The sequence below is a fragment of the Gadus morhua genome, chromosome 22 (genome assembly GCF_902167405.1).
Source record: "Gadus morhua chromosome 22, gadMor3.0, whole genome shotgun sequence".
In the NCBI taxonomy this organism is placed as follows: domain Eukaryota; kingdom Metazoa; phylum Chordata; class Actinopteri; order Gadiformes; family Gadidae; genus Gadus; species Gadus morhua.
This window is the reverse complement of record NC_044069.1, coordinates 3,211,126-3,224,659: the sequence shown is the minus strand read 5'-3', so window position 1 is coordinate 3,224,659 and position 13,534 is coordinate 3,211,126. Positions and strand designations below refer to the sequence as shown.

The 13,534-nt window shown below is 43.7% G+C and overlaps 1 protein-coding gene across 1 annotated transcript in view; it reads left to right on the top strand.

Moving 5' to 3' along the window:
• The window catches only part of LOC115535411 (class I histocompatibility antigen, F10 alpha chain-like), an 87,524-nt gene that overhangs the window by 67,432 nt on the left and 6,558 nt on the right, over positions 1–13,534 (top strand). The gene's annotated exons all lie outside the window — the stretch shown is intronic.

The window sequence follows — 13,534 nt, the reverse complement described above, 5'->3', positions numbered from 1 at the left end:
GCGAAACTGTTGGACGCTCTGTATGTGCCTTCGTACCCGCAGAACATTTTCTCGGTGAAGGCAGCAACCACGACTGGGTCCACAGTCGTCTTCAAAGAAGACAATGATGTCTTGATAACCAGATATGGTACCAGGTTTGACATTCATGTGTTTGGCAGGTTGTACTACCTGCACACTGAGATTGAGTCAACTGATGATAAGTGTAATGCAACCCACAACATCCAAGCATGGCATGAGATACTAGGCCACTGTAATTATGATGATGTGCTTAGGTTACATGATGTTGTTGATGGTATGCAGATCAAGGGAAAAATGAGCAAGCCTGAGCAAGAGTGTGAGGTGTGTATTCAAGGGAAGTTTACACAAACTAGAAATAGGAACCCCGATGCCAGAGCAAAGGCTCCTTTAGAAATGATACACACAGACCTTGCAGGTCCAATAGCCACTGAGTCATTAGATGGGTACAAATATGCACTGTCTTTCACCGATGATTACTCAAATGCAGTATTTGTTTACTTTATAAAGAAAAAGAGTGACGCAGTGCAGGCAACTGAAAAATTCCTTGCAGATGTATCCCCTTATGGGAAGGTGAAGTGTATGCGATCTGATAATGGAACTGAATTCACAGGTGGTGATTTCCAGGCGCTGCTGAGGACAAGCAAAATTAGGCATGAGACGACAGCTCCGTACTCACCGCACCAAAATGGAACAGCAGAACGTGGGTGGCGTACTCTTTTCGAGATGGGCAGGTGCATGCTAATTGAAAGTGAGTTACCAAAACACCTTTGGCACTACGCAGTACAAACAGCAGCAACGGTACGCAACAGATGCTTGAACAAGCGCACAGGGCTGACTCCTTACGAGATGTTGACAAACAAAAAGCCCAATGTGTCCAGAATGCAACGATTCGGGTCTGTTTGCTACAATTACAATTCCAGCGGACTTCACCATCCCAGCCGAGATCACCAGATCACCATCCAGCACTCCTGAGGCTGAGAAGCGGAGGAGGAGACGCTGTGCGCGGCTGCAGAAGAGGGGAAAACGCGGAGGTACGTGGGCTAGGCTCAAAGCGAACCCATTCAAACCCCCGCTTCCTACCATCTTTCTCTCAAATGTCCGTTCGATCCGCAACAAGGTGGATGTGATCCGACTGGAACTAGTTTCACAAAAACACATGAAGAACTGCTGCAGCTTAATCTTTTCGGAAACCTGGCTGGATAAAAAGACCCCGGACTCGGCTATTGAGCTAGATGGCCGCACTGCCTATCGAGCAGACAGAACAGCTGACTCGGGTAAGAAGCTAGGAGGAGGTCTGTGTATCTATACCAATGACTCGTGGTGTACCAATATCACAGTTGTTAGCAAACATTGTTGCCCTGACGTGGAATTTTTGTTGCTCCAATGCAGACCGTTTTACTTACCAAGAGAATTCTCTTCTGTTTACATCTGTGCTGTTTACATTCCACCCGACGCCAATGCTAAGCTGGCACTAGTAAGGCTACAGGACATTGTAAACAATAGCCTGCTGGCACATCCCGACAGTATCTTTATTGCAGCGGGGGATTTTAATCATGCTGACTTAAAGTCTGTACTTCATTCTTTCCACCGTAATGTAAAATGCGCTACCAGAGGGAGCAACACACTTGATCAGGTTTATACCAACATAGCCCATGCATACAGAACCCAGGTGTACCCCCACCTAGGTCTCTCTGATCATGTTTCGCTCCTCCTGCACCCCTGGCACTCACCCAAAATCAGAGCCAGTAGGCCCGAAGTCAGGTCTGTCAGGATTTGGCCTGAGGACGCCATCCCTAGGCTCCAGGACTGCTTCAGCTCCACAGACTGGGACATTTTCAGTGGACTGGGTGTGTTGACACGTAGGTCTCTGAATAATTATCTTGTCTCAGTCCTTGACTACATCAAATTTTGTGTGGATATTGTTACATCCTGGAAACAATTCCGTGTCTTCCCAAACGTTAAACCCTGGATGACACCTAAAGTAAAATTCTTACTACGAGCCAGGAATGCAGCGTACAGAACCGGTGACACCAATGCATACTGCACGGCAAGATCCGACCTGAAGAAAGGCATCAGTTCTGCCAAGCAAGCATACATGACCCGCATTGAAGCTCAGTTCAACAGCGCCTCATGCCCCCGGCAGGTGTGGGGGGGCAATAACGGACTACAAGGGAAGAACATCCCCCCCTGTCAACAGCAGCGCCCCCCTAGCGGAGGAGTTAAACATCTTTTACGCACGTTTTGACAGGAACAACAAGGACCCGGTGTCGCCCCCTCTCCCCTCTACGCCACATCAACATCAGGAAGGCAGCAGGCCCAGATGGAGTCCAGGGACGGGTGCTCAAGGACTGTGCGGCTGAACTAGCTCCAGTTCTCACCACCATCTTTAACCTGTCTCTGGCCTCATCCTGGGTCCCAGGATGTCTCAAGGCAGCAACAATAGTCCCGGTTCCCAAGAAACCAAATGTTGCAGGTCTGAACAACTACAGGCCTGTGGCACTCACCCCTATCGTCGCAAAATGCTTTGAGAAACTAGTCATGAAACACATTAAAGCCTCCATACCGCCATCATTAGATCCTAATCAGTTTGCTTACCGGAAGAACAAGTCAACAGAGGATGCCATTGTCATTGTGTTACACACTCTACTAGAACATCCTGAGCACAGGAACACGTATGGGACACTCCTTTTTGTTGACTTTAGTTCAGCCTTCAACACTATCCTGCCAAACAGACACACACAGCAAACTACACAAACTTGGCCTGAACACCGCATTATGCAACTGGATTTTGGACTTTCTAACACACCGCACACAACATGTCAGGATTGGCAAGCACGTCTCCCTCACCCTGCCCATGAACACCGGGGCCCCCCAGGGTTGCGTGCTCAGCCCACTTCTCTACACACTTTTCACTCACGACTGCTGCTCCTCTTCTCCATCTAACCTCATAGTGAAATTTGCTGACGACACAACAGTACTTGGCCTCATCACAGGAAATGATGAGACCTCATACAGGAGGGAGGCCGAGAGACTGGTAGAGTGGTGCGGTGATCACAACCTGGTTCTCAACACCACCAAGACCAAGGAAGTGATCATCGATTTCCGCAGGGCCAGACACCTCAGCCACTCTCCACTCCTAATCGGAGGGGAGGAGGTAGAGAGGGTGTCCAACTTCAAGTTTCTGGGTGTGACTGTGGCCGACGATCTGTCCTGGAGGACCAACATCACCTCTGCCGTGGGTAAGGCACAACAACGCCTCTTCTACCTTCGGAAACTAAAAAGGGCTAAACTTCCACAGGGACTGATGGTCAACTTCTATCACTGCGCAGTAGAGAGTGTACTCACCTACGGACTCCTGGTGTGGTTCTCCAGCTGCACCAGGGCCGAAAAGGAGGCCCTCCACAGAGTGGTCAAGGCTGCGGGGAGGATCATTGGGAAGAGCCTCCAAGAGATCTCCACAGTCTTCACCTCCCGCTGCCTACGCCGGGTGAACAACATCCTAAAGGACCAGGTCCACCCAGCGCACCATCTCTTCCAGCGACTGCCCTCCGGACGGAGATACCGTTCCATCCGCTCCAGGTCCAGCAGATTGACCAATAGCCTCTATCCAAAGGCTGTCAGACTGCTGAACGAACAACCTGCCCCCCGCACCCCCCACCACACCCCCTCGGTCATATAACTCATATAACACTATTTTCCATCTATTGCAGGACTGCAGCCCCCCAACCCCCCTCACTCTAACACATCACAACTATGGACTGGACTTGGCTGCATTCTTATTCAAGTTATTATTGTTATTTATTTATTTACTTATCTATTTATCTTTTTTTTTTTTTTTTTTTTTATTTATTTATTAATATATTTATATTTATATACTATGCCAGTGGTGATGCTCTAAACTTAATTTCGTTGATTAACTCTGTTAAACAAGGACAATAAAGAAATCTGAAATCTGAAATCTGAAATTATCAGCAGGAAAAGGGAAAGATTGACTCCAGGTGTGATCAGGGGCGTTTTGTGGGGTACGATAAAAATAGCCCAGCGTATTTGGTGTATCACCCAAATACAAACAAAGTGCAAAAACACAGGCTGGTGAAATTTGTGAGCAAAACAGCTGCAGAAAAACAAACACAGACAGATGAGCCAGATCTAAATGATGACAGTGTGGGGCACAGAGTCAGGACTAGGGGGACGCAGGGGGTCAACAGGAGTGCAGAAAAGGCTCTAGAGCAAAATGAACCCGGTAAAAGTCCACATTGCGATAGTCCAAGGGCAGCAAATGAGTCTACTGAGCATAATGAAACTGTTACAAGCGTCGATCCTGAGGGTAGGCGGTATCCAACAAGAGAAAGGAGGGCACCAAATTACCTAGACGACTTCGTGAGAGAAGGCAGTGATAGTGACGGGATGCATGTCACAGTAGACTACTGCTGCAGAGCAGTTTGTGGCATTCCGCAAACTTATGGTGAAGCAATGCAGTCAGACAATTCAAAAGCATGGAGAAAAGCAATGAATGAGGAAATCCGGTCTCTAAATGAGAATAAAACCTTTACCCCGACAACACTACCCGTGGGCAAGAAACCAGTGGGGGGTAGGTGGGTTTACGCAATCAAGTCTGGTGTAGATGGGAATGACCAGTACAAGGCTCGATTTGTCGCCAAGGGCTACAGCCAGAAAATGGGGGTAGACTATGGGGAAACGTTTTCACCTACAGCAGACCTAACCAGTGTTAGAATTGTGATACAGAAGGCAGTGCAGGAAAATTTACTGGTCCACCAAATGGACGTGAAAACCGCGTTCTTACACGCCCCCATCGACCACGAAATCTAAATTAATCCACCAGAGGGCTATGAAGAAAAAGAGGGCGTAGTCTATAAGCTAGAGAAATCGCTTTATGGTCTCAAACAGTCTGGAAGAAACTGGAACAGGGTTTTACATGATTGCTTAACTGAAAATGGTTTCACACAAAACCAAGCTGACAACTGTGTTTATTCCCAAGAGTCTAAAGAAGGGAAAGTGATCATAATTGTGTGGGTCGATGACTTGATCATTGCTGCAAGCGATGAAGGAAAACTGAAAAAGGTGAAAGGGATGCTTGCAGAGCAATTCAAGATGAAAGATTTGGGGCAACTCAAACATTTTCTTGGTATTGATTTTGATTTTTCTGATGAATGCATTAAGATGTCACAAGAGAAGTACATTAACAAAATTCTACAGCGTTTCAACATGTCAGAATGCAGGGTGAGAGATACTCCTTGTGAGCAAAAGCTTGAATACAGTAATGATGCAGTGAAAATGACAGATATCAGGATGTACAGAGAGGCCGTGGGCAGTCTGATATACCTGACGACCTGCACTAGGCCGGATCTGAGTTTTGTGGTGAGCAGGCTGTCACAGTACCTAGCTGAGCCTACAGAGGAGCAATGGGTTACTGTGAAGCATGTCCTGCGATACCTTAAAGGTACAGCAGACAAAGGTTTAACCTTTAGGAGAAGCACTGACATTTTGGTATAAAAGCCTACAGTGATGCAGACTGGGCGGCTGATACCATTGATCGCCGCAGTACCACAGGATACTGTGTTAGTCTTAGTGAAAACAGTGCACTTGTTTCATGGAAGGCAAAGAAGCAACCTACTGTTGCACTTTCCACATGCGAAGCAGAGTATATGGCACTTGCTTCTACTGTTCAGGAATGCCTTTACCTAGAACAATTACTGGAGAATATGGATGGTTACCAATACACACAAACGGTAAATCACGAAGACAATCAGGGGACGATTGCTCTTGCCAGAAATCCTGTAAATAGAAAGCGTTGTAAACACATAGACATTAGGTATCACTTTATTAGGGTAAGGTGAATTTAATGTATTGTGCTACTGATGAAATGGTCGCTGATGTGATGACGAAGCCTGTGAGCAAGTTCAAACTGGGAAAGTTTGCAGGTCTTCTTTTTGGTGACTAATATGTGTAAGCCAAAGGTACACATTTGTTTAACTTGTTTTGGTATTTTTGTGTTACCAACCTGAGTACAAGTGGGGGTGTTAAAATGTAAGCCTATTTTTTATGTTCTCAGGTTACATGACTGTAAATATTATTTACTCTTGGCGACACAAGAGGGCGCAAGAGCACACAATAATTAATGTGATGAATGTTCATGTATTGTATTGTGACCTAATGGACTTCCTGTACATGGACATTTTTATGCGTAACGTTTTCTATATTCCGCGCTCAACCCAACCGGCAGATGGCCACATTTCATTGTTCTGAAATAAATGTCCTATAATGAGAGAAGTCGTAAGCCTCCTTCCTACGCATCGTCAGCAGCACCACTCTGCTGATAAAACTCAACAGCTTTTCAACCACTTACGAATATCCATGATGATGAACTAGAAATTAAAGTAAGCAGGGGCGATTCTAGGTTCTGACTTTTGTGGGGGCTCAACCCCAGGAAGCCACAGGTGTATATGAAGTATATAAAGTCCTGTCCAAGATTTTTTTATTCCACAACCTTTATTTTATTAGTTACTATGCTGTTGTGTGTCCAAGCCAAAAGCTGGCAGTGTCAGCTAAATAATGCAGTTCTGAATCACTAAAGTGATGAAAGGAAGAAAGACTATTTGGATGAAGGAATAATCAACGGATGTGAACTGTCATAACAAATTTGAGGTATATTAAATTTCCTTTGTGTAAGTTTCACTCAAAAATTACCATATTTCCCCCTTTTGTTTTTGTTTACACAGTTACTGAAATACATTGGTACAACATGTACAAGATTAATAATATGAGAAACATACTACTATTTCGGGAGCAATAAACTATGTTGTCTCACTTTCAGGGACCCATACATTTTTACAAAACTTCTGATGCAAAAAAAAGAGGTGCTAATTTTCAGTTAAAACAAAACCGCTGGCATTATTTTATCAGCTGTGGGTGTTTTCATTGCCATAACAATGTGAGCTAATCAACAAATACAACATGTTCTAGATCAGTAGCTCTCAATTATTTTCTGTCATTCCCACCCTAGGAGACAGATATTTTTTCGCACCCTCCCTGTATTGAAATAGCCTACTATTGAGAACCTGCTAATATTAATTTATTTAGATTAATAAAATTAGCGGAGATAACATCTGCAACAACTTAAAACAATTTCCAAGTTCAGTTTATTTACTCAATTTGTAACATTTAAACAAGACTGCTAAGTCTGTGTGAATCTCAAAACAGAGAAACAAGAGCATATGATTCACTGGGGTTTGCATTTAATTAAAAATATTTTTAAACAGTAAACATTGGTCACTTGTCAGCTTCACCAGCTTATTCCCTTTCAAAAAAATTTCATGCATCTTTCAAGAATGAATAAAGACACCAAGTCCCTCTGTCATGACTTTGTACGATCAAAATTCTTGTAAAACTTCTGACCCTTGGTATTATGTTTATTTAAAATAGAATAAGTAACTTATTCAAATAAATAAATAAGACACAGTCCCGTCTGCTGCTCGCGCACCCCCCCCCCCCCCCCCCCCCGACACTTTTTATAAGCTGAGGGCGTTTACATGAGTCATAGTATTAGAACATGTTGTACTTGTTGATTAGCTCACGTTGTTATGGCAATGAACATGCCCTCAGCTGATAAAATAATGCCAGCGTTTTTTTGCAACTGAAAATTAGCACCCATGTCAACTTATTTTGCTCCTTGCACCTTATCATGCTTATCATGCTACGCAGCATTACAATCCCCTGCCGACTGAAACATGAAGCAATTCAAGAGGAGGCATAGATAGAATCGCCTTGTGGTCAACTGTCATTTAATAGTCATCTGACAGATTATGTCAAGGTTTTAAAATTATTATTATGTTATTATTATTAGCTGGTCATGTTATAACACAGCTGGAAATCGTGGATTTTCTGATAAAGACTAGCAAGCCTTTTTGACAGACAAAACAGCAGAAACTATGTTAAGTGTGCTCGTGCTGCCTTTTTGGTTTTGTCAAACAGGAGACGCCCACCCACCAATCAGAGGTTAGAGATTCCTGCAGGAAGGTTGCGCTCGATTTCACTAGCCCATTTGTGCCTGTTCATTAGTGTACAGCATCTATTCTCTCATTGCTTGTGTAAAAAAGGGTCTAGCTTCGCCACTGAAAGTAAGCTAGCGAAAACTCATCAGGCTTCACTTTTCAAAAATGCGCGGTAACTGTTAGTGGCTACATTGACGTAGGACTACGTAGCCAGCAGATTTAATAGTCCGCCAAAGACGTTGACGTCGCTTTGCAACCGAAGACGCTGGGTTTGACAAGTTATCGGACTACTTGCGGAGTGTAACCAAAGACGCCATTAGAGGCAAAAAAGCCTTTGTTTACCTTGACAGCGGTCAATTATACTTGATAATTCACCGCCGGAAGTTGTGAAGGGCCCAAACAAGTGAACGGAGCTTTAATAATATAAATAATAATATAAAATAAAAATGTTTTTTTTTTTTTTTATCTGTGCCTCAAGTGGGGGGGCACTATGCATTGTTGGGGGCGGGCCGTCACTATGGCCCGCCCATAGTGACGGGCCTGTGCGGAACAGATGTGTCCATGTAAACGCGGCTACTGTAACGCAAGTGTTTCTTGTCGGTTCTTTGACGTCTCTTGTATTTCCACAACGAGACTGTCGTGGGGGTTATCTGAGCCATGGTTGAGAAGGAAATGGGGGAAAGGAACTTTGGCTTTGACTCGCTGAAGTGCATGAACTGCGACATGCCGCTAGTTGCCGCGAGGCACCATCGCCCGGCAGCGGGCAGCAGGCAGCAGGCAGCGCCCGGTTCAGTCGACTTCAGGTTGATGTGAAAGTGGAAGAACCAGAGACGTCGCAGAACCCGACAAAGTCGTTTGTGATTCATAATATCGTCTGGAGGCGCACACAGCTTTTGGCCGTGATAATATGTATTATATGATATAGATTTCTATGTATTATATGATATTATTTAGATATAGAGCTCCAGGACTGTAACGCAAGTGTTGTGCACTTCCTTGTTATTTGGATAATCGTTCTGCTTTTGGTGCTATGGCGCATAACACGTCAGACTCTCGTCTCTGTTATTTCTACAACATATTGGGGGTTATCTCAGCCATTGAGAATGAATTGGGGGGAAGGAACTTTGGCTTTGACTCCCTCAAGAACATGAACCACGACATGGAGGAGAAAGGGATTGTTGGCGGCGAATGTCTCCCGCTTGAGCCCCGCTGAGGGACCATCCCCGGAGGCGGAGGTGCCTAAGCGCTGCCCGGCATCAATCCCTTTCTCCTCCTTGTCGCGGTTCAGTCTACTTCACATTGATGTGGACGTTGAAGAACCAGGAACGTCGGAGAACCCAACGCGGTCGTTTGAGATTCATAATATCGGCTCACACAGCTTTTGGCCGTGATAATATATATTATATGACATAGATATCTATGGAGGCTATATGATAATATTTAGATATAGAGCTCCAGGACTCCTGTGTGTTCTAGAATATTTACAGAACACGGCTAATGGCTGTGTGTGCCTCGCCATTGCGATACATCCACTATAAACAGAGCGCATGGTACCGTGTTTGAAAGCTGCTCAGGGCCACACCCCCACCCTCCTCCTTGACCCGCCTCGCTCCTCCTCATTTGCATTATAGCTACAGACACCAAAACAGCGCATTTGGGGGAAGCTCAATGTGCGACTAGCTCGGAGTGGTCGTAACTCTGCACCACGGCTGAATTTTGGGAACGTCTTTGAATACTGAGTTTGTTGCCCACTAATACCTACATTAAAGAATACATAAAATAGCATGTCATGGAACCTTTAACAGTTCTTTATCACAGTAATATATTAATAGTACATCATCACAATGATAATTAGTGTGATAATGTTTGATGTTTAATCCTGACTTGTGCTTCCTTGCTGTTAAAGGTTAAAGTTAAATCATGAAGAGGCTTCTCACGTTCATCTTTCTAAAGCAGGATGGAGTAGATCGCTGTTCATTTATAATGCTCACAATCAGTTTTGGGACTTCAGCTAACTAAAGATGCTATATTTGCTTAATTACATTAACATTCATACTTTATTTTGATAAAAAACATAAATCCGTAAGAAGTGTATATCAATTAGATCTCTATATTTTTGATTGATGGATTAATCCTGCAATATTTCACTGACCCTTGGAAACCATGGCAACATGACCCCGCCATGATGGCCATTTTGTTTTGGTTCTAACTGCTTAATCTTAAAAACTTTTAAATTATGTTATTGTCAAGTCATATTTAAGTTTCAAATAATGTTCAAAGATTCTGAAACAAGGTTTGGGAAAGTGAGATTCTGTCAAGTTTGAATACAATAATCGTTAAATGTTCTGCTAGCAAGAGAATTGCATTGCTACATAGGCTAGCACTATCGAGCTAGGCTGCTTTAGCTTTAATGCTCTTTGTTGTGTTTTCTGTGTTCTTTGGGGAATTGGATCATGTATACTTTGGTTATTCTGTCAATAAATTCCATAAAAATTGTTCTGCCTGCATACATTTAATAAACTTGCTAAATTAGGTTTGCCTACTTTGTTTAGAGGTTAGGTTTATTAAAGGTTATAGGTTATAGGTTAATCCTTCGGATTAAATTGAATAAAAAAAATAGAGAAATTAAAATACGAAATTATTATAACTAGTCTTAAAAAATTAGAAGTCATGTGATACATATACATTCACAAATACATTAATGGCATTTATAATTTTGATGATTTAGAAAGCCTTTTATTTATTCTGTATTTGATAATATCCTATGATATACAATCTAAACACAATCATACTAGATGTAAATGGCTTCATGGAAACGGATATAATCTTTCAGCAGATCAAATAATGGAATGTATGAATCCTTATTCAGTTCCCCACCCAGCTAGCGTGAAGAACCAAGCTGGCTGCTGGCCAGGACTGGTCTGACTGGTTTGGAGACAGGCTGCCTGGGCGACCTGATTGGCTGCCTGGGTCACATGGTGCGCTGAGTTTTTGCTGGTAGAAAGCCGTGGTAGCTGCAGCCTGGCTTCCCGCCAGAGACCAGGAGCACCACAACACCAACTGTACAAACTGCCACAACAGCGGCCTCCATCTTGTCTCCTGACGTCTAAAGAACCGCCGAATGGCGGCTCTGGTCACTGCACACGGCGTCTCATTTAACGACAATAAAAAAAATGGATTTGGTCATAGTTTATCAAGATTATGTTGTGTTGTAATTAGGGGTGTAACGGTACGCAAATGTCACGGTTCAGTATGTACCTAGGTTTTTAAGTCCAGTACTGTACGGTACGGTTCATAGTTATGGGGAAAATAAAAAAAAACTGCTCTTTGGCAACAACGGAGAATGGCTGTAGATCAGCCGCAATGAAAACACCAATAAACTTGGTTATGGCATTTGCATTTCTGAATTGCCAGACAGTGGTTGTTGAAATAGTGTCATGAGTTGGGTTTGCACAGCTCGTTTTTTTTTCCACAGCAACAGTGATAGTACACCTCGATGGTGCCTTTTCAAATGCGTGTGCTAGGGATGTGCATTTCTGGCAAAAATACTATTCGATAGTATCCGACAGTATTCAAATAATATTCGAATATCGCTCAATCAAGAACCCCCCACGCACGCACGCACCTCGGATACACTCACACACGATGACACAGGGAGCGGCTTTTATGATTTGCGTGAAATCAATCTGTTTATTTCAACAACTGCGCCATCAACATTCAACATCAAAATTATTTCAACGTGGGCTTAGGCAGATGGACCTACATGCGCCAAAAACAGATCTATATTTATTTATTTATTTATTTAACTAAACACAGCCTGCATGACGGTGAACTAGAGACGTCAAAAAATATAACTTCACACAATGTGTCTTTTTACAATTTATTTGTTACCAGCATTCGTAGTGTTGATCCATTATTCGATATTCTACGTGACTCAGACTATTCGACTATTAGACGATCGTTGCCCGCTATGTACGCCACTTTTATGTACCGGGGTACACCTCTGTAACCGCTCCGAAATGCCTGTACCGTGACGGTTCGGTACAAATACGTGTACCGTTACACCCCTAGTTGTAATGAACTGTATTGTAAATGTTAATAAACCTTTGACCCTGGCTCAAACTTTCAATTCAGTTTTTTATTGAAGTCAGATCGTATTCTATTGTTTACTATAGGTGAGATTATCGTGTTGTGTACTGAAAGTCAGGTCGTTTCATTGTGTTGTGTGGTTTTGTGTACTAAAGTGAGATCATCGTTGTGTTGTGTTGTGTACTAAAGTGAGATCATCATTGTGTTGTGTTGTGTACTAAAGTGAGATCATCATTATGTTGTGTTGTGTACTAAAGTGAGGACATACACACACACACAGACACACCCTCGCAACCCTGACTGGAAACGGAATTCCTGCCCCTTATTCACTACTGTTCACAAAAACACACGCACAGCCACACGTACACTCTCTCTCTCTCACACACACACACACACACACACACACACACACACACACACACACACACACACACACACACACACACACACACACACACACACACACACACACACACACACACACACACACACACACACACACACACACACACACACACACACACACACACACACACACACACACACACACACAGAGTTGCAAATGTCAACGTCATGTGATTTCAGATAACCTAGTTCCGGTACTGGGTCAATGTGGCCACACGGGGCGCTGTGGCGCTGATGGTCTTCTCAGCACATCGATCTGTACCACACAATGCGTTCACCTTGTAGAGTGTACTAGAATTAAACTGTAAAATCACCACAGAAAATATTGTTGACAATCTTTTAAAGTTATATTGCATCTATATTCCATTTTGACTTCTTGGATCACAGAATCAATGATTGAACATGATGTGTTGAAAGTTGACCTCTGTGTCATAACATCTGAAGCTATGAGCTCCGGCCAGCAGGCGGGTTCTGCTGTTCTGTGTAGTTCAGAGGAACCGAGGGTATTTCCTCCTTCAGCAGCAGCAGACACAAAATGGAGGCGCACTGCGCTCTCTGAAAGGGTGTGGCACCTCGACAATGTGTGTGTTTATGAGTGCTTGGGTCTGTGTGTGTGTGTGTGTGTGTGTGTGTGTGTGTGTGTGTGTGTGTGTGTGTGTGTGTGTGTGTGTGTGTGTGTGTGTGTGTGTGTGTGTGTGTGTTGCATGGGTCTGTGTGTGTTTTGCATGTCAGCATATTAGACATCTGATATCAGGACGCTAGTGGAGGAAGCTCATAAGAAATATGAACTCTAGTCACACTAACGCTGGTCAGGGCTGTGGATCACACACACACACACACACACACACACACACACACACACACACACACACACACACACACACACACACACACACACACACACACACACACACACACACACAAGCCAATAAAAACACACACACACACACACACACACACACACACACACACACACACACACACACACACACACACACACACACACACAC